General features: G+C 46.5%; 1 pseudogene across 1 annotated transcript in view; it reads right to left on the bottom strand.

Annotated features, from left to right (window-relative positions):
* Positions 1 to 15,323, bottom strand: part of LOC308164033 (uncharacterized protein KIAA0930 homolog) — a 22,445-nt pseudogene extending 7,122 nt beyond the window's left edge. Inside the window, exon 1 of the transcript in view lies at positions 15,027 to 15,323. The product of the transcript in view is annotated as an uncharacterized protein KIAA0930 homolog (transcript). The remainder of the gene's footprint in view (positions 1 to 15,026) is intronic.
* Between the last annotated feature and the right edge of the window lie 3,057 nt (positions 15,324 to 18,380).

Raw genomic sequence — 18,380 nt, 5'->3', positions numbered from 1 at the left:
CTAGACCATGTCAGACTAGCCCTCTGGTCACCTGACACACCTAGACCATGTCAGACTAGCCCTCTGGTCACCTGACACACATAGACCATGTCAGACTAGCCCTCTGGTCACCTGACACATCTAGACCATGTCAGACTAGCCCTCTGGTCTCCTGACACATCTAGACCATGTCAGACTAGCCCTCTGGTCACCTGACACATCTAGACCATGTCAGACTAGCCCTCTGGTCACCTGACACACCTAGACCATGTCAGACTAGCCCTCTGGTCACCTGACACACCTAGACCATGTCAGACTAGCCCTCTGGTCACCTGACACATCTAGACCGTGTCAGACTAGTCCTCTGGTCACCTGACACACCTAGACCATGTCAGACTAGCCCTCTGGTCACCTGACACATCTAGACCATGTCAGACTAGCCCTCTGGTCACCTGACACACCTAGACCATGTCAGACTAGCCCTCTGGTCACCTGACACACCTAGACCATGTCAGACTAGCCCTCTGGTCACCTGACACACCTAGACCATGTCAGACTAGCCCTCTGGTCACCTGACACATCTAGACCATGTCAGACTAGCCCTCTGGTCTCCTGACACATCTAGACCATGTCAGACTAGCCCTCTGGTCACCTGACACATCTAGACCATGTCAGACTAGCCCTCTGGTCACCTGACACACCTAGACCATGTCAGACTAGCCCTCTGGTCACCTGACACACCTAGACCATGTCAGACTAGCCCTCTGGTCACCTGACACATCTAGACCATGTCAGACTAGTCCTCTGGTCACCTGACACATCTAGACCATGTCAGACTAGTCCTCTGGTCACCTGACACATCTAGACCATGTCAGACTAGACCTCTGGTCACCTGACACACCTAGACCATGTCAGACTAGCTCTCTGGTCACCTGACACATCTAGACCATGTCAGACTAGTCCTCTGGTCACCTGACACACCTAGACCATGTCAGACTAGCCCTCTGGTCACCTGACACATCTAGACCATGTCAGACTAGTCCTCTGGTCACCTGACACACCTAGACCATGTCAGACTAGCCCTCTGGTCACCTGACACACCTAGACCATGTCAGACTAGCCCTCTGGTCACCTGACACATCTAGACCATGTCAGACTAGCCCTCTGGTCACCTGACACATCTAGACCATGTCAGACTAGCCCTCTGGTCTCCTGACACACCTAGACCATGTCAGACTAGTCCTCTAGTCACCTGACACATCTAGACCATGTCAGACTAGCCCTCTGGTCACCTGACACACCTAGACCATGTCAGACTAGCCCTCTGGTCACCTGACACACCTAGACCATGTCAGACTAGCCCTCTGGTCACCTGACACACCTAGACCATGTCAGACTAGTCCTCTGGTCACCTGACACACCTAGACCATGTCAGACTAGCCCTCTGGTCACCTGACACACCTAGACCATGTCAGACTAGCCCTCTGGTCACCTGACACACCTAGACCATGTCAGACTAGCCCTCTGGTCACCTGACACATCTAGACCATGTCAGACTAGCCCTCTGGTCACCTGACACACCTAGACCATGTCAGACTAGTCCTCTGGTCACCTGACACATCTAGACCATGTCAGACTAGCTCTCTGGTCTCCTGAAACACAGCGAGGCGGAGAGAAAACAGAGGAGGTAATAAGAAAGCAAAAAGCAGAGAGAAGAAAAAGACAGAGAGAAAACGGAGGAGAGGGGAGTGTGGAGGAGAGGGGGAGGGGTACAGATACAGTATGAGAGCATGACTTCTGGTTGACTCACAACAGTAAATCTATCATACTGTGATTGAGTGAGGATGAACCAAGGCCTATCTTGAGGACCAGCCATGAGAGCATTGAAGGGTTCAGATGTACTGTACCTGTATACACAGTGTTTCTACAGGTCTATCCATGTGTTTATAGAGGTGTGTTTGTTTGATTTGTTTGTGTGAGAGATCGAGAATCAACCAGTAAGGGGCGGATAAATTATAGCTTAACATAGAGATAGAACACACACTTGGGCCAGGTGCAACACCTACATTTAGAACACACACCTGGAACAGGTGCAACACCTACAGTTAGAACAGTTACCATACTCACACTCACTGAACCCAGGACAGCATGGAGGTTAGACAGACATGTAAATGTACTATGATTAGACTACTTTATACTAAACGATGCAAAACAAACTATTGTGTTCTATAGGGGACACATTTTAACAACAGGTATAGTTCAGTCCAGTTCACGTTCAAGCGGCTTTACAATGGCGTGTTTGAATAAAACAATGGTGCAAAAAAAAGATGCCAAATGATCACTAGCACTACAGGAACAAAACATGCTGGAAGTTATATAACAGACAGAGGATCTAGTTGTGAAAGAAAGAGTCATGTCAGAAATAGGTCATGTCGTGGCCTGGGGTGGTCCAGTGGTCTACAGTGCACACATTATGCCCAATAATACAATATGTCTTATTCTGCTAGAATTGGGCTTTATGGTAATAAAATACAATAAAAAAGTGGATTGAAGCATTGGAACAAACCCTCACTCATTGGAAATGTTTTTCCATAGATGGACATAAGATTGTTTTTCAGGTGAGAGAGTCAAGTCAAAATGACATTATCTGACTGCATTGCCCACAGCAACCCAATATACAATTAGAATGATGTTATAAATTGATATGGATCAATTTATACCTCTTATTAGATGATACATATTCTGGTTGTTATGTTTGCCTTTCGGTGGACAGCAAAAGAGGGAGAGAGGAGGATAGAGAGGGAGAGGAGGAGGAGAGAGAGCAGGATGGAGTCAGCACACCAAAGAGACAGCAAGAACCAGGTGAGAAAGTGGACAGGTAGTCAAGACCACAAGTAGCCTTGAGAACCTATGGTTCTGGTGCAGCACCCTCAGCACCCCCCTTCATTACTTGTAATAGGATGTAATAAACGTTTGACACACATGGCAATAAAAAAACATGAATCTTGAATTAGCCAAACATTTTTGCTATTTAAACATGTCAGCATGTCATCACTGACAGATGACAGGTAGATAATGAAAGGTAGTAAAAAAAACTGAAAAATGATGTTGCCAGACTTGCAGACTTTTTAACCAGACCCTGTCACATATGTTTGTGTGTGATTGTCAGTGCAAAGAGCGAGAGAGGAGGATGGAGATGACAGAGAGAGAGAGAGAGAGAGAGAGAGAGAGAGAGAGAGAGAGAGAGAGAGAGAGAGAGAGAGAGAGAGAGAGAGAGAGAGAGAGAGAGAGAGTGAGAGAGCAAGAGCAGGAAGAACCAGGTGAGAAAGTGGACAGATAGTGAAGTCAAGATTGTTATAGTGTCAAAACAGTAAAACAATTAATCAAAAATAAGTGATGGCTTTGTGGCTCAACAATAAAGTCTATAAATTATCATATTTGTTCTAGTCACATAATTGATATTATGATATTACAGAGATAACTTGTTCTGTTACTAACCTGTTACACTAATTGTGGGGGGGGGGGGGGGGGAGAAATTAACATTTCACAACGGGGGGGGGGGGGGGGGGAGGAGGTGGAGGATCCATGCCACCCTCCCAAGGCAGCAAACCTAGGGGAAACACTGCATACTGTACATAGCTACCTTAACTGTACATAGCTACCATAACTGTACATATCTACCTTAACTGTACATAGCTGCCTTAACTGTACATATCTACCATAACTGTACATATCTACCTTAACTGTACATAGCTGCCTTAACTGTACATATCTACCATAACTGTACATATCTACCTTAATCTTCTTATCCACCTCATTTTTCTGGTTTTCTGCTCGAAATGACATGCCCACAGTGAATATAGAATATCTCCACAATCACAAGGGCCTTCATAATGATCTTGTTATCAAATGAAAGCTAACACCTGTGGGGTGTCTGTAGAAGTGTCAGAATCAAAATCTATGTTACTGTGTCAGAGTAAATAGAGCTAGAACATTTTAAAACATCTCAAATTCAGTCTCCGCCTAAAAAAACAACAGCTTTTACAGTGAATATCACCTTGGAAACCTGATAACCAAGCCCAAATCATCTAGGAATCAGTACTCCAGGGTCTTATTAGTACTTGTGCCAAAGTTGATGCTAGTAATGTGAGCAAATGCAACTTTGTACCTGTTTTAGTACACGTATGTTTAGACGGACACCTATATGTTTAGGCCATTTGGAGATATGTTGGCACCATCTTTGACCTTTGACCTTTCTCATGTATCAGATTTCTTTTTTTTTTTGGATTTTTTTGAGTTGAGAGGAAATTTGGCGTTGAAACCGGACATGACACATTCTCCAGTTGGAGAAAACTGGATGTGACTTAGGCCGTGTTTACCGTCTCTGTAAAAAAATGGTGGCATCGTATAGCATGCAAAGTTGTGAAAAAAATGTGATATCGATGAAGAGAATTGATCGAGGTAAACTCTTTATATCACTTCGGAATCCCATGAGGGTCCGTGGATATAAAGAGGTTTTAACTGTACATATCTACCTTAACTGTACATAGCTACCTTAACTGTACATATCTACCTTAACTGTACATAGCTACCATAACTGTACATATCTACCTTAACTGTACATAGCTGCCTTAACTGTACATATCTACCTTAACTGTACATATCTACCTTAACTGTACATAGCTGCCTTAACTGTACATATCTACCTTAACTGTACATATCTACCTTAACTGTACATATCTACCTTAACTGTACATAGCTACCATAACTGTACATATCTACCTTAACTGTACATATCTACCTTAACTGTACATAGCTGCCTTAACTGTACATATCTACCTTAAGTGTACATATCTACCTTAACTGTACATAGCTGCCTTAACTGTACATATCTACCTTAACTGTACATATCTACCTTAACTGTACACAGCTCATAACTGTACCTCTAACTACTGTACTTGCCATACTGTAGCTATCACTATCACTGCATTTCGTTGTCTGGTACTAATCTCTCCTTGTCTTCCCCTCACTCTCCTTCCTATCCCCTCCCTTCTTCCTCCCATCTCTCTTTTCTCCCCTCCCCTCCTCCCCCTCCCTCTCTCTTTCTGTCTCTCTTGCCCCTCCCTCTCTCCTTCCTCTCTCCCTCCTTCCCACCTCCCCTACTCCCCCTCCCACCCCCTCCTCCCTCCCTCTCTCCCCCCTCCCTCTCCCCTCTCTCCCACCCCCTCCTCCCTCCCCCTCGACTGTGTGGTCAACACTAGTGTGTGTACACTTCTTGGAAAAAGGCGGAGGAACGAATGAATCATTCAGTCACCGTGGTCCCAAACTGGCCATAATTATGGGCGCAGTTCACCTCCCAGCCACCGTGTGGTGCTGTAGCACCACCGGACTGAAGGAACTCACCTCCCCGCAGGCCCGTCACTATGGGCGGGCCTCAGGGGGCCAGGCCCCCCCACAGACGTGCTGGTGCCCCCCCACAGACGTGCTGGTGCCCCCCCAACTGGCAGCCAGATAAAAAAAAAAAATAAAAAAAAAAATAAAATAATATTATTCATATTTTATGTTAAATGAAGACATTAAAATTGAGAAACAATAGTGTGTTTTTCATTTTGTTGGACGGGATTCTAGTGACAACCAATCATTTGAAAGTTGAAAGTTGAAAGTTGCACGTTACGCACGCTGCTGCTCTCGCCATTTCAGTTGTGTGAGGCGAGCACTGAGCAGTTGAGTGAAATCTGCGCTTTTTGATGGATAAAGCTTTTTGAATAAAGATGGATATAAGAAAGTGGATTACCGGTAAATCCTCGAAAGGTGCAGCTGCACCCAACCCCGATGGACATACGTAGCACCAGCATTAGCGACTGTGGGCAGCCTGACACTAGCACCCCGACGGCTACCAAACCCGGATTATCCATATATTCATAGCTTTCACGTGACGTCACAGCATAGTGGAAACGCCCACCTGACGGGCAAAAGGCGTTCATACCGCACCAGGAAACACAGTAGCATTGGTTAGAAAACAATCATGCCAGATAGTTGCTGTGCAATCGGGTGTACAAACCGGCGAGGAGATAGGCAGAGACTCACCAGAGATTCATGCTTGGCCATGATAAGTGTGAGATGTGTGTTGTGTTGTGGTATGTGCTCTTGTGGACGTAACTAATGAGTGACTATACATACGCATCCAATGTCCTTCCAAATGAGCAGTCTTGCTTCGTCTCAAACACAACATGAAAGGTATGTCCAACTTGGCGAACGTTTCCCAGTGTTTCCAATTTGCGCGAGTTCCTCAACTTGCGAGAGTTTTTCAACTTAATGTGATGGCTATCATGTCTGTCAAATTATCAAATTAGCCATCGTCCTGGCATGAGTGGTTGGTTTCAACGCACCTGTTTGTTTGTAGTTCCTCCGTTTGCAACAAAGACTCTGGACCTTTCCATGAATTGAAGTGGTCTTGTAATCCAAAGTCCAAATAAAAGTAACAAACGAAAGTAATATAATATATTATGTTAGTGTGGTGTGGTATGTACGCGTATGTAAATGTTTGTTTGTATGTGTGTCACTTCTGGGTCGGGCCTATCCCCGATCGGAATTCAAAAGCAAAGTTGTCAAACAAAATAACTTGTATCAAACCAAAACGTGTATCAAACAAAACAATACATCTTTTCTAATGTGGTGGTTTATCGTGATGGTTGAAAAACTGTGTCGCACCCTCACGTGTCAGGATCAAGCCCAAGCAAGGAGTACATTAAATCAATGAAACGAAAATATGATTGAACATGACTGACTGGTTGATATTAAACTGGTTTAAATGATTATTGACACAATTAATGTATGGATTGTCATTCGATGTTGTCTCTCTGTTTTTGTTGTAGCTAATTATGCATTCAGTATTAGATGTGTGTGCAATGTGAGATTACAAATAAATTGCACTACTCGAACCAATGATTAATTAGTCTGTTCTCATTTATGTTGACCATCGTGTAAGGGTTTGAGTCAATAACATTTCACTTGAATATGCATGCCTACACATTATTCCAAGTGCCTGTTAGCTGCGACGTTTGCAGGAAAAGTGCTATACAAATAAATGTTATTATTATATTATTATTATCGACATCGAAGCTTACCCTTATTCAACGTCTATGCGTTTTACTCAAGTGGTTTTTTTCCGTCTTTTTTTTTTTAAATGTCTTTTTGTTATCAGGATATGGGCTATTGTTTAGCAGGAGTCAGCCACCTGTTTGGTGGTGGCGTTGTGTTGTGTGTAATTAACAAGCTCTAAACGGAGATAGAACCTTATCATTCTAAACGGAGATAGAACCTTATAATTCTAAGATCACGATACATAGCGACCCAGACGCACGCTGCTTTTTGGCCATGCTTCCAGGCGACTAGCCTACACGTGCTGTCGGAACCAAAAGTGACAAGTGCACTGTAGTGTTCAGGTAGTGTTCAGGTAGTCAGACGCGTCAGATGTGGCCAGGGACACGGCCCAGCTGACCGGGCCAGGAGACACTCACACACTCACACACTTTATAAAATTGACTCAACCTAAAAGGAGTTCGTTTTGTTTGGGTCTGTGTTCTTATTTAGAATATGGGACACATATTGGCTTGAGGCTCTGTTGAACCAAGCATGAAGCATCAAGAGCAAAACAACAACCTGTAGCGAATACCCTGGCAATCTAACAATTATATTAGAGTGTATAATGCATAAACAGGGCATAGTCATGGTCTTTGCTTGGCTGGCTGGCTGCATTAACCTGTTGTTGTTACTTGTATGTTCATTACGTTACTTCAAATGAATGCCCCCTAAGTTAAATCCATCAACTGAAGATAACTCGTGAGTTTAGAATGATAAGGTTCTATCTCCGTTTAGAATTATAAGGTTCTATCTCCGTTTAGAATGATAAGGTTCTATCTCCGTTTAGAATGAGAAGGTTCTATCTCCGTTTAGAATGATAAGGTTCTATCTCCGTTTAGAATTATAAGGTTCTATCTCCGTTTAGAATGATAAGGTTCTATCTCCGTTTAGAATGAGAAGGTTCTATCTCCGTTTAGAATGAGAAGGTTCTATCTCCGTTTAGAATGATAAGGTTCTATCTCCGTTTAGAATGATAAGGTTCTATCTCCGTATAGAATGAAAAGGTTCTATCTCCGTTTAGAATGAGAAGGTTCTATCTCCGTTTAGGGTAATTCAGAGATATTGAGCGTCAAAGTTTTGACATTCCATTATGTTTTGTGAGATGGAACCTTTGTATTTTATTAACCGTTTGCGTCCACTCGCCATGTTGCGCGATGTTGCTATGCTCCTTTTTGCCCGTCAGGTTGGTGGTTGCTAGGGAAGAAACCACGTGACTGAAAGCTATGAATTGCATCGGGTGAATGCCCTGGGGCACCAGCCAATGGGGGGGCACCAAATTATTCGGACAATGAATAGACCTTTAAAATATTTGGGGCACATTTTTAAAATATAGGCTATATTTACTGGAAGACATCCACACAGATACAAAACTAACGGTTATATTTAGGCTATCATATAAATAATAAGATAAATAATTGCGAGTGCCCCACCCCCAGTCACAGACAAGTGCCCCCCCCCCCCATGACGCAGTGACGCCAAACTATCAACTAAGAAATCAAAATGGACAGGCGACAACTGAGTGGCTCTGCCAAGCGAAAAATTAAGCAATCCTGTCTTGTTCAGCGCATTGATGCATACAGGGCCCTGAATGGACTATTTGGCGTTTTGTTTGATTCCGACATGGACCGCGATTCTGTGCGTAAACGCGCTACTGCGCTCTCCTCCACATATCCAGATGACCTGGACAAAAACTTTGGAGATGAACTTATTCAGTTCAAGGATTTTGTGCGGGAGGAGACAACCCGTTCACCAGAGGAGATGCTTCAAATCCTGAGAATACATGGACTACAGACGACATTCCAATGTGTGTTTGTCGCACTGAGGCTCTTCCTTACCGGTAAGGCTTACTTATGATTATTTGGGGCTAATATGACGCTGTGGCTGATTTGGGCCTGTGTGATGCACAGGGCTATAGCCTACGTCTGATACAGCATCACGAAGGTGAGCAGAGCGGCAAAGAGACAGGCGCTGTTTATTTCCATTTTTGGACTTGGTTGGTATTGAGCTTGTTTTATTGTAGTATACAGTATGTGCATTTTCCCCCTTTGTTATGGTTTTGCATGTAGTCTCAGGCCATTTATGATGGAAATAATTAGCCTATATTTAGAAAGTCGTGTTGCATTGGGATGTGAGTTGCATTCAGATTTGAGCATCAGTGTCAAGGCTATACTACGGCATTAGGCCCAACTGGGATGAGCCTGTACTGTAGTAATATGCTCTTGTAAATCTATGGTTTTTGTAACCATAGTAAATATCAAATTTTCACTTGCAAAGTAAAAAAATTAAATAAATAAAAAGTGTGTGTGTTGGGGGGGGGGGGCACACATCAAGTCTGGTCACCCTAGGGCACCCTAGGGGGTTAATCCGGGCCTGACGGCTACCACTAGTGAGGTAAGTCCTACTAGCCCAACTGTTAGGGCTAGGGCTACTACTAGCCTTGCTAGCCCCCCGATGAAAGTTTTGTTACTTTTCGAGCCACCAAACAGACTGCTACAAAGCGAGAACATGGACCTGTTCACTGCGGTTACTCTTGTGAACAGTGCATCTGAATGCATAAAATCACTGCGCACAGAGGATGAGTTTACTGCGCTCTGGGACCTCTGCTCTCCTCCAGCCTCAGCCACTGACGAGGCTGGTCCCAGCTGTCCAACTAAGAGAAGACGCACAATTAACAAGAGCTTTGGTGCATTTGTAGTTGAAGGAACGGTTGGACAGTCACAGAGGGACACTGGCGAAAAGACAGAGTTCCTGGGAGTGTTTTACAGTGTTATTGATGCTGTGCAAGGAGAGATGGATGCGCGTTTTGGAGAGCGCAGCTGCAAGCTCATTGGTGCGCTGGCTGCTTTAAACCCAGAGGCCGAGGATTTCATGGATCCATCGACGGTCACTCCTCTCCTAAGATTAGCTCGAACTGAAGTGGTTGAATCTGAATATGCTGTGGCTCGTGGTGGGTTCCTGGTAAAGAAGATGGAGGACACCTCGTTTCCCCCCAAAGATGGACAATGGACAATAGCCAATATTCTCAGTATACATTCCACTCAGCACTCCAGGCCATGCCAACTGTCATCCAAGCTTATACACTCGCCCTAACTTTGGGAGCGTCTACCGCGACTTGTGAAAACTCTTTTTCAACACTTAAAAATGTTTTCTCTGAGCATCGGCGCAGCATGTTGCACAAGCGCAAGTCTCAACTGATTCAGCTTGCCTTCGAAAAGGACCTCACCCACAAGTTCAAGGATGAGTGGAAGGACTTACTGATGAGGAGATTCAGCACTGAAAAACGCCGCCTCCTTCTTTTCTGAGCCGGGTGTGTGTGTGTGTGTGTGTGTCCGTGTGAGCACACGCCGTGGTGATGTTTTGCTAGTTGTATTCTCGACAGCTTTTTCAACTGGAGAGATGAGCTGTTTGCACGGTTATGCTATATTTAATGTGCTTTGTGTATAACGTGTTCAATGATGAGGATCTGGCTGATCCTATTTGCTGTAGATGGGTGGTTTTAATGTGATGATCACATGATCGGTCGGTCATACTGTATCCCTTTTGGAAGTGCACTGATTGCGTGCCAGTCTCCTAATTTTAGTTACGTAGGCTATCCCTGGCATTTATTTAATTATTGTTCTTGTAAGTGTGCCGGGTTGGTGCCAATTATTGACCTGTGCGCATTGTAATGCACAACTTGGCCTCTCCACGCTATAAAGTAACTTGCATTCAAATAATTTTAGCTTAGGCCTACTCGGGTCGACAAGGCCTTGTAATAAACCAGCTTCGCCTGTGTTTATTGTTATGTTATTTGCTGCATTCTGATAATTTTAGGTCTAGTCTTCATCGGTAGGCTACGTGTCCAATTTAGCCTCTGCAACCTACTATGCATGTCAGTGTTGCATGACGAATACCATAGCATATCGGATTATATAAAATAGTTAATAATAATTGTGCCCCCCCATGCAGTTCATTGGCCCACCCTAAGACTGGGCCCTGGTGACGGGTCTGCCTCCCCGTTGTTGCCTTGGGACTGATAAGACCTTCCACAGTGTTCCACTGTCCGTTCTGTGTCATCTACGCTTGGGACTTGGTGCGGACAAACCCCACGTCTGGGCAGTTAGGCAGCGTACCCTAACCTGAAAGGAAAGGTAAAAGCATGTCCCTTTTTGCTCTTTGCTGCCCCCCTGTGGCCACGTGTTTTTTCCCGTTTTTTTTATGGCGGCAACCCAAGTGTGTACAAACACACAGACAGACTATAAGGATTGATTTTGATTGATTGAAAACTTTATTAGAAGATTTGCAGAAGTAGGTACATGAAAGTACATATTACATACAAGGTCAACTAACAGGATAAAAACCCAAGAAAGCCACTGGCTTATTTCAATTGGGGTCCTTGATTCTCAATTCATCGGATATGTACGTCAAGGCCGGGGTCCGACCTCGACAGGAGAGATGTGAGAAAGCTCTTAGTTTGGACAGAACCTGAGCTGTTTACCGAAATGTTCTTTGTTCTTCTGTTGTGCGATCTCGTTCCACAAAGATCGCGAGCGATTTATCATCCTGGCCATCCAACGGAAGCCGGATAGTTGTAAGCAAGAGGGTGAAGGCTGTCGGCCATCTTGCTTACACCTATCCAGGTCCCCTTTAGATCTGTGAACGCGGGACAGAGAAAGAGCCTGTGTTTTGGATTCTACGTGTCGATGTGTGTTACTGTTTGGGTCCCTCGTTCATTTTGTAACGAATAAAGATAAGATTTTTTATTTTATTTTAATAAAAGTATAAAGGCAAAAACATTCCGTTAACACCTGTGTCCTTGTGGGTGTCTTCTTTCATGTCATGGGGGCGGTCTGCTATGATTGAACATACGCAGTGGTGACACACGCAGTGTGTGTGTGTGTGTGTGTGTGTGTGTGTGTCTTAATTCCAGAGAGGAGTAGATATCTTAAGAATGCAAGAACCCAATGTTGAGAGCAGCTGGCAAGAAAGAATGAAAGAAAGAAAGAGAGAGAGAGAGGTGCCACAACACTAGCACTCTTCAATCAGAAGGACACAGAGAAGATGGAGGCCGAGGTCGAGGCATGTCTTTATGTGGAGAGAAGAGAGAGAGAGAAATCGGACCTTGATGGTCTTTTAATGGCCACACACGGCAGTTTTTCACTCTGATCACACACATGCAAGTTTTTAGGTGAACACACACACAAACACAAGCACATGCACTATCTTCGGCGGGTCGCCAGGTGGAAATTGTCCTCTGCCTTTGTAACCCATCCGGGCTGCCATTCCTCCACTGGCAGCCAGGGGCAGCGGTCACCCTTTTGGCGCAGCTTGAACCGACGCCCGGCGCCCCGGGGACCAAGTAGCGTTCTTCACCATCGTGGTCAGGGACGGGTGATCACTTTGGCATGTCTTTCCATGTGGGGTGAAGGAGACCCCTAGTGGACATGGGGGGAACATGCCAACCCCAAGCCACATATATGTGCCACGGCAACCAGGCTTTCACCCTTTTTGGACTCCCATCCAGGTTACTAACCAGGCCCAGCCCTGCTTAGCTTCTGAGATCTGACGAGATCAGGCTTGACAAGGTGGTACGGCCGCCTTGAGAGAAACAGAAAGAAATGAAAGATGGGTATTCAGAACTTGGATGAAGAGCTGGAAACATTCCAACAATGGTGAGCATGCTGTTGCCTGTGTGTGTGTCTGTGTTTGTGTCTAGAGCGGGTGTGTGTGTGTGTCTGTGTCTGTGTGTGTGTGTGTGTGTGTGTGAGAGGAGAAATTAAAGCGTGTAGGAGAAATTAAAGCGTGTGCCCAAAGTAAGCGTCCCTCTGGGATGAATGCTGTTTTTAGTTGATTTGAATCTTAGCCATGGGAGATCCGCGTCCACGGGCTGCTGTAGAGACAGAGTGAGCCGTCTTACAGTGGCTGAGTCTCCGGTGGGCTGTAGATGCAGAGAGTCTCTGGAGGTTCTGGTAAGAGGGTTCTCTGGCCTTCAGGATGCTGGTGGTAAACAGAGATGTCGCCAGGGCTAAATTCAGCTCAGCGTCACATGAAGAAACAGGAGCTCCGACAAGTGTGTGTGTGTGTGTGTGTGTGTGTGTCTCTCTCTCTCTGTGTGTCTGTGTGTGTGTGTGTGTGTGTGTGTCTCTCTCTCTGTGTGTGTGTGTGTGTCTGTGAGTGTCTCTCTCTGTGTGTGTGTGTCTCTGTGTGTGTGTCCGTGTGTCCGTGTGTGTTTGTGTGTCCGTGTGTGTGTGTGTGTGTTTGTGTGTCCGTGTGTCTGTGTGTCTATGTGTCCGTGTGTCCGTGTGAGAGAGAGGGAGGGAGGAGAGGGAGGGAGGGCTGAGGGGATGTGAATCAGTATGGAAATAAATGAATGGAGGGGTCTTGAATGTGCCTTATGACAGACAAAACTCTGCCCCCCCCCCCCCCTTTGCACTACTGCTGCTTGCACACACCCCTGGTCAATGTGAACACTCTCTTACCCTCTGCACTACTGCTGTTTACAAATACTAACTTTGCACATACCATATTTTTGCACATTGTACTTTGATATAGCCATTTATACATCTGTACATACCATATGGCAGCGGTCGATACCACTAGGCCATTGTGGCGATATGACGGTTTGTAGCCTGCTGCTGATATCACCACAGTAGTAAAATTCATTTATTAAAATATGAACATATAACAATAACTGGGGCTAGTATGACCTACGCATTTAATCGGTCAGCAATTTCTTGCCAAACCATTTCCCTCGCCTTGTTAATTGCGGCGGTATTGCACTATTTTACATCTTATTTTTCCGTCTTCATAAAGATCAATAATTCGGAATGCTGCGCAAATGTAGGACCCCTGCAGAGTGGAGTATCTTCATTTCGACAGATCGACTCTTTGGGGCTCTTTATGTCTGCGTGCACGCGCCCATATCGAAGATTTGTAAGCCGGTGTTCTGTGAACACTCATCACACAAGCCTGATCCTCGTTCGAGGAATCACCTGAGGCTTGAATTCCAATCCCGAGTTGCCTGATCGCCTGATTTATTTCAATCGCCGATATACTAATCTACCTTTAGTGGAACGGCCCTCAGGTTGTCCACACGCCCCCCAGGCCTTCCTCTACATCTTTGATTCCAAACCACTTCATTTGTAACGTAACCCACAGCCTGAGCGTGACTGAGGCAGCACTCCTCTACCGTACACAACAGAGGCGGTGCGAAGTGTGGGTGTGTCCCCCTGTCTTCCTTCAGTCATGTGTCTGTGTGTGTGTGTCTGTGTGTGTGTCTGTGTGTGTGTCTGTGTGTACCACAGTCTGAGCTTCGGTTCGAGCGCTTGCTCATACAACAACCTTGCCGTAGACGCAGCCTTTGACTCTTCGCGCCGTTCTGCTTTCGGCGCCGAAGAGAACTGGTCTCGCGAGAACGTTTACTTCAGAAAGACTCGAGACTCATTTGAGAGCAGCGGAGACACCAACGGTCGCACCTCGTAAGTAGAAAAGGAAATATGCTATAGTTACAGGGTAATATGCTATAGTTATTATACATTATTATGTATTAAACAGGGTAATATGCTATAGTTCATTGTACAAGGGCAATGCCCGGCTGTGTTTATCACGACCGCAACAAAATCTAGTTAGTCAGCTTGTCGACGGTTGACAGCACACAGCTAACTACTAGGTAATCTACTAGCTAATCTATCTACTACATAGCCACCAACGCAGGGTGGCTATATATACATATATATAGTATAGTATATAGTATAGTAGTGGGAAGAAGGTTATTGCTCGACATGCCTCAGATCCCGGTCACCAAGCTTCGGTTCGAGCGCTTGCTCATACAACAACCTTGCCGGGAGCGACGGCGACAGGTAGCCTACCACTTCATCTTCAATGACTGACCGTGTTTGCGAGCAAAAGATCCGAGTGATGTGCACCAGCCGGGTGTGATGGGCGTAGACTCCGTTAATGACGCGGCCCCTTAATCTATGCGGCCGCTGTCCAGGGTGCTGAAGGCCAGGTATACCCGGGGCTGCGTGAGGGTCACCACACTTCCTCCTCCTCAGCTCAACATTGTGGTCCCTCTCGAAAGCCCCGAGACAGGCGTCCCGTCTGGACAGCGCGTCTGCGTTCCTGTTTTCCTTCCCGGGCCGGTGGTCCACCTGAAAGTTGTAATCCTGTAGTAGGAGGAACCACCGTGTTACCCTGGCGTTAGTGTCCTTCGCCGTCGCCATCCACTTCAGCGTAGGTAGTAGCGTAGCTTGTCCACCGTCCATTTGATGGCCAGGGCCTCCTTCTCCAGCGTCGAGTAGGCCTTCTCGTGGGGTAGGAGTTTACGGCTGATGTACATTACCGGGTGTTCCTCACTCCCCCGGACCTGCGACAGCACTGCTCCGAGACCCCCTTCCGAGGCGTCGGTGTGGACTAAAAAAGGTAGGGAGGAATCAGGGGTTATTAGGACAGGGCTAGAACATAGGGCTTGCCTGAGGTTTTCGAACGCCTCCTCCGCCTCCGAGTTCCATATTACCCGGTTGGGGAGCGCCTTCCTGGTCAGCTCGTGTAGTGGGCTGGCTAGGGCTGCGAACCGCGGGACGAATCGCTGGTAGTAGCCCACCATTCCTAGGAATGCCTTTACCTGTCGTTTGGTGCGGGGGCGGGGCCAGTTTCGAATGGCCTCCACCTTGGGCTCCTGGGGTTGAACGCTGCCCCGCCCAACCCGATATCCCAGGTAGGAGGCCTCCTCCATCCCGAGATGACATTTGTTCGGCATTACATCTTGGTTTGGTAACCTATCTGTAAAACTAAGGTCCAAACTGGTCCGACTGATACAGACTGCATGGAAGATCATAGGGGTGAAAGACCACTCATCCCTGCAGTCTATTTTTGAACAGGCTACTCTCAGACAGGCTAATAGAATTCTCATGAATCCCTCCCATGTCCTACATGCAGAGTATGAACTGCTGCCCTCTGGGAGGAGGTTCAGAGTCCCCCGCGCTAGATTAAATAGATTTAAAAATTATTTTATTCCCGTTTCTGTTAAACTTTTAAACTGCACCAGATGAATGTAACTTATCTTGCTTATCATTTTATCTCCACTCTTGTTTTAATCAGGTCCGCCTTCTGTTTGTGTGCTAATATTCTGTATTGTCTGTTGCTCTTTGTTGTCTGTTGATCTTTGTTGGCTGCTGTGGGGTGTAAGCCCAATACAAATTTCCCAGTGATGGGACAATAAAGTGACTCTTGACTCTTGACTCTTGACTCTTGACTCTTGTTCGGGTTGGCGGTGAGCCCCGCGTCCCTCAGAGCCCCTAGGACGGCTCGCAGCTGCCGGAGGTGTAGGTCCCAGGACGCGCTGGATATTATAATGTCGTCCAGGTAAGCCGCTGCGTAGTCCTGGTGGGGTCTCAGGACGCGGTCCATCATCCGCTGGAACGTGGCCGGCGCGCCGTGCACTCCGAACGGGAGCACCGTATAGTGATATAATCCGTCGGGGGTGGCGAACGCTGTTTTCTCTCGCGCTCTCGCGGTGAGTGGCACCTGCCAATAGCCCTTAGTCAGGTCAAGGGTGGATATGAACCGGGCGGGGCCCAGCCTCTCAATGAGCTCATCCACCCGGGGCATGGGGTACGCGTCAAACTCCGACACTGCATTCAGTCCCCGAAAGTCGTTACAGAAGCGGTACGTCCCATCCGGCTTCGATACCAGCACCACCGGGCTGGACCACGCGCTGTGCGATGGCTCAATGACTCCGAGCCGCAGCATTCTGTCGACCTCCTCTCGGACCACCGCCCGGCGGGCCTCTGGGATGCGATAGGGTCGGATTCGTACCGGGGCTCCCGGCTTGGTCCGGATGTCATGTCGAGCCATCGTAGTCCGTCCCGGCGTCTCGGAGAATACGTCCCGGTGCTGCAGTATGATTTCATGGAGCCCCTGAGTCTGGCTCGGGCTCAGCTGGTCCCCCGTGGGTACTTGGGGTATTTCGGGCTCGGTGGTCCGCGCCAGGAGGGCCGGTGCCTGGAGAGGGGTTAGACTTTGCAATTTTTTAAACAAATTGATGTGGTATATTTGGGTCGGTTTTAGGGATGTCCCGATCCCACTTTTTCACTACCGATACCGATACCGATACCTGGGCTTGGGGTATCGGCGATACCGATACCGATCCGATATTTGTATACATTTTTTGACCCCTGAATAATAACAAATACCTCCCCAGTATATAGTCCACACCAACAACAGTTAAATTAAAGACTGCCAGCCTTTATTAAAGCAACAAATGTGACGTGTTGTGGATTGGAACTACGGATCATAAGCTTTCAAATGATGTGTCATACATTGAAATCCGAAAAAATATGAAGTTAGAGTCATTTGAATGTTGTTAGACGTCAGGCACATATAGGGTTAACCTCTTTGTAATGAAACCGGAAGCACACAGCGCAGCGCTATGCGCATTTTAAGCGCATATCGGACTCGCGTGAAGCGCTATGCGCATTTTAAGCGCATATAGGACTCGCGTGAAGCATTTCTGCGACACGTGTTTCTGTTCACTGTTTTTATTCCCTCATCGCTTATACACATAAGTTTGACTGCGGATGACAGTAGGATCGGATCGGAGCCTTTTTTTTCTTCTGGTGCGATCCCCGATCCAGCATTCAGGACCAATATCGGGTCGATATCCGATATCAGTATCGGATCGGGACATCCCTAGTCGGTTTGCGCCGCCCCGGTTGTCTGACCCGGTAATTGACCACCCCCACCCTTCCGACTATTTCATATGGCCCCTGCCACTTGGCCAAAAATTTGCATTCGGACGTGGGGACCAGTACGAGGACCCACTCCCCTGGCTGAAACTCTCTCACCTGCGCTCCCCTGTTGTAAACGCGAGCCTGGGCCTGTTGGGCTCGCTGCATATGTGTGGTGGCCTGGGAAAACCCTTCACATGGTGGCATTTTGACATTTTCATTTTTTTATATTTCCATAAATTAGAAGTTCTCAGCTATTCATAACTGATTGAATGACTGAGATAGCCCTTTATTTTAAAAAGTTATGAGCATAATGTATCATGTCAAAAAAAGTGAAAGGTGAGAAATGCTGCCCCCGACCCCTTTCTCCTCCGGGTCGGGGGAGGAGCCTATGCAGATCGGCCGGTCTCGTTTGTCTGCTTGTGATTCGGTGTTAGTCTGCTCGCCTCGTCGGTATGCGAGGGACAGATCCATTTGTGTGTCTTCTCGTTAAGATTTTATTACTTTATGCTTATTGTGAGCATCAGTAAACTGGCAATAACACAGGTGGAA

Source organism: Nansenia antarctica, assembly GCF_963989245.1.
Source record: "Nansenia antarctica genome assembly, chromosome: 8".
NCBI lineage: Eukaryota > Metazoa > Chordata > Actinopteri > Argentiniformes > Microstomatidae > Nansenia > Nansenia antarctica.
This window is presented reverse-complemented; position numbering and strand designations above follow the sequence as displayed.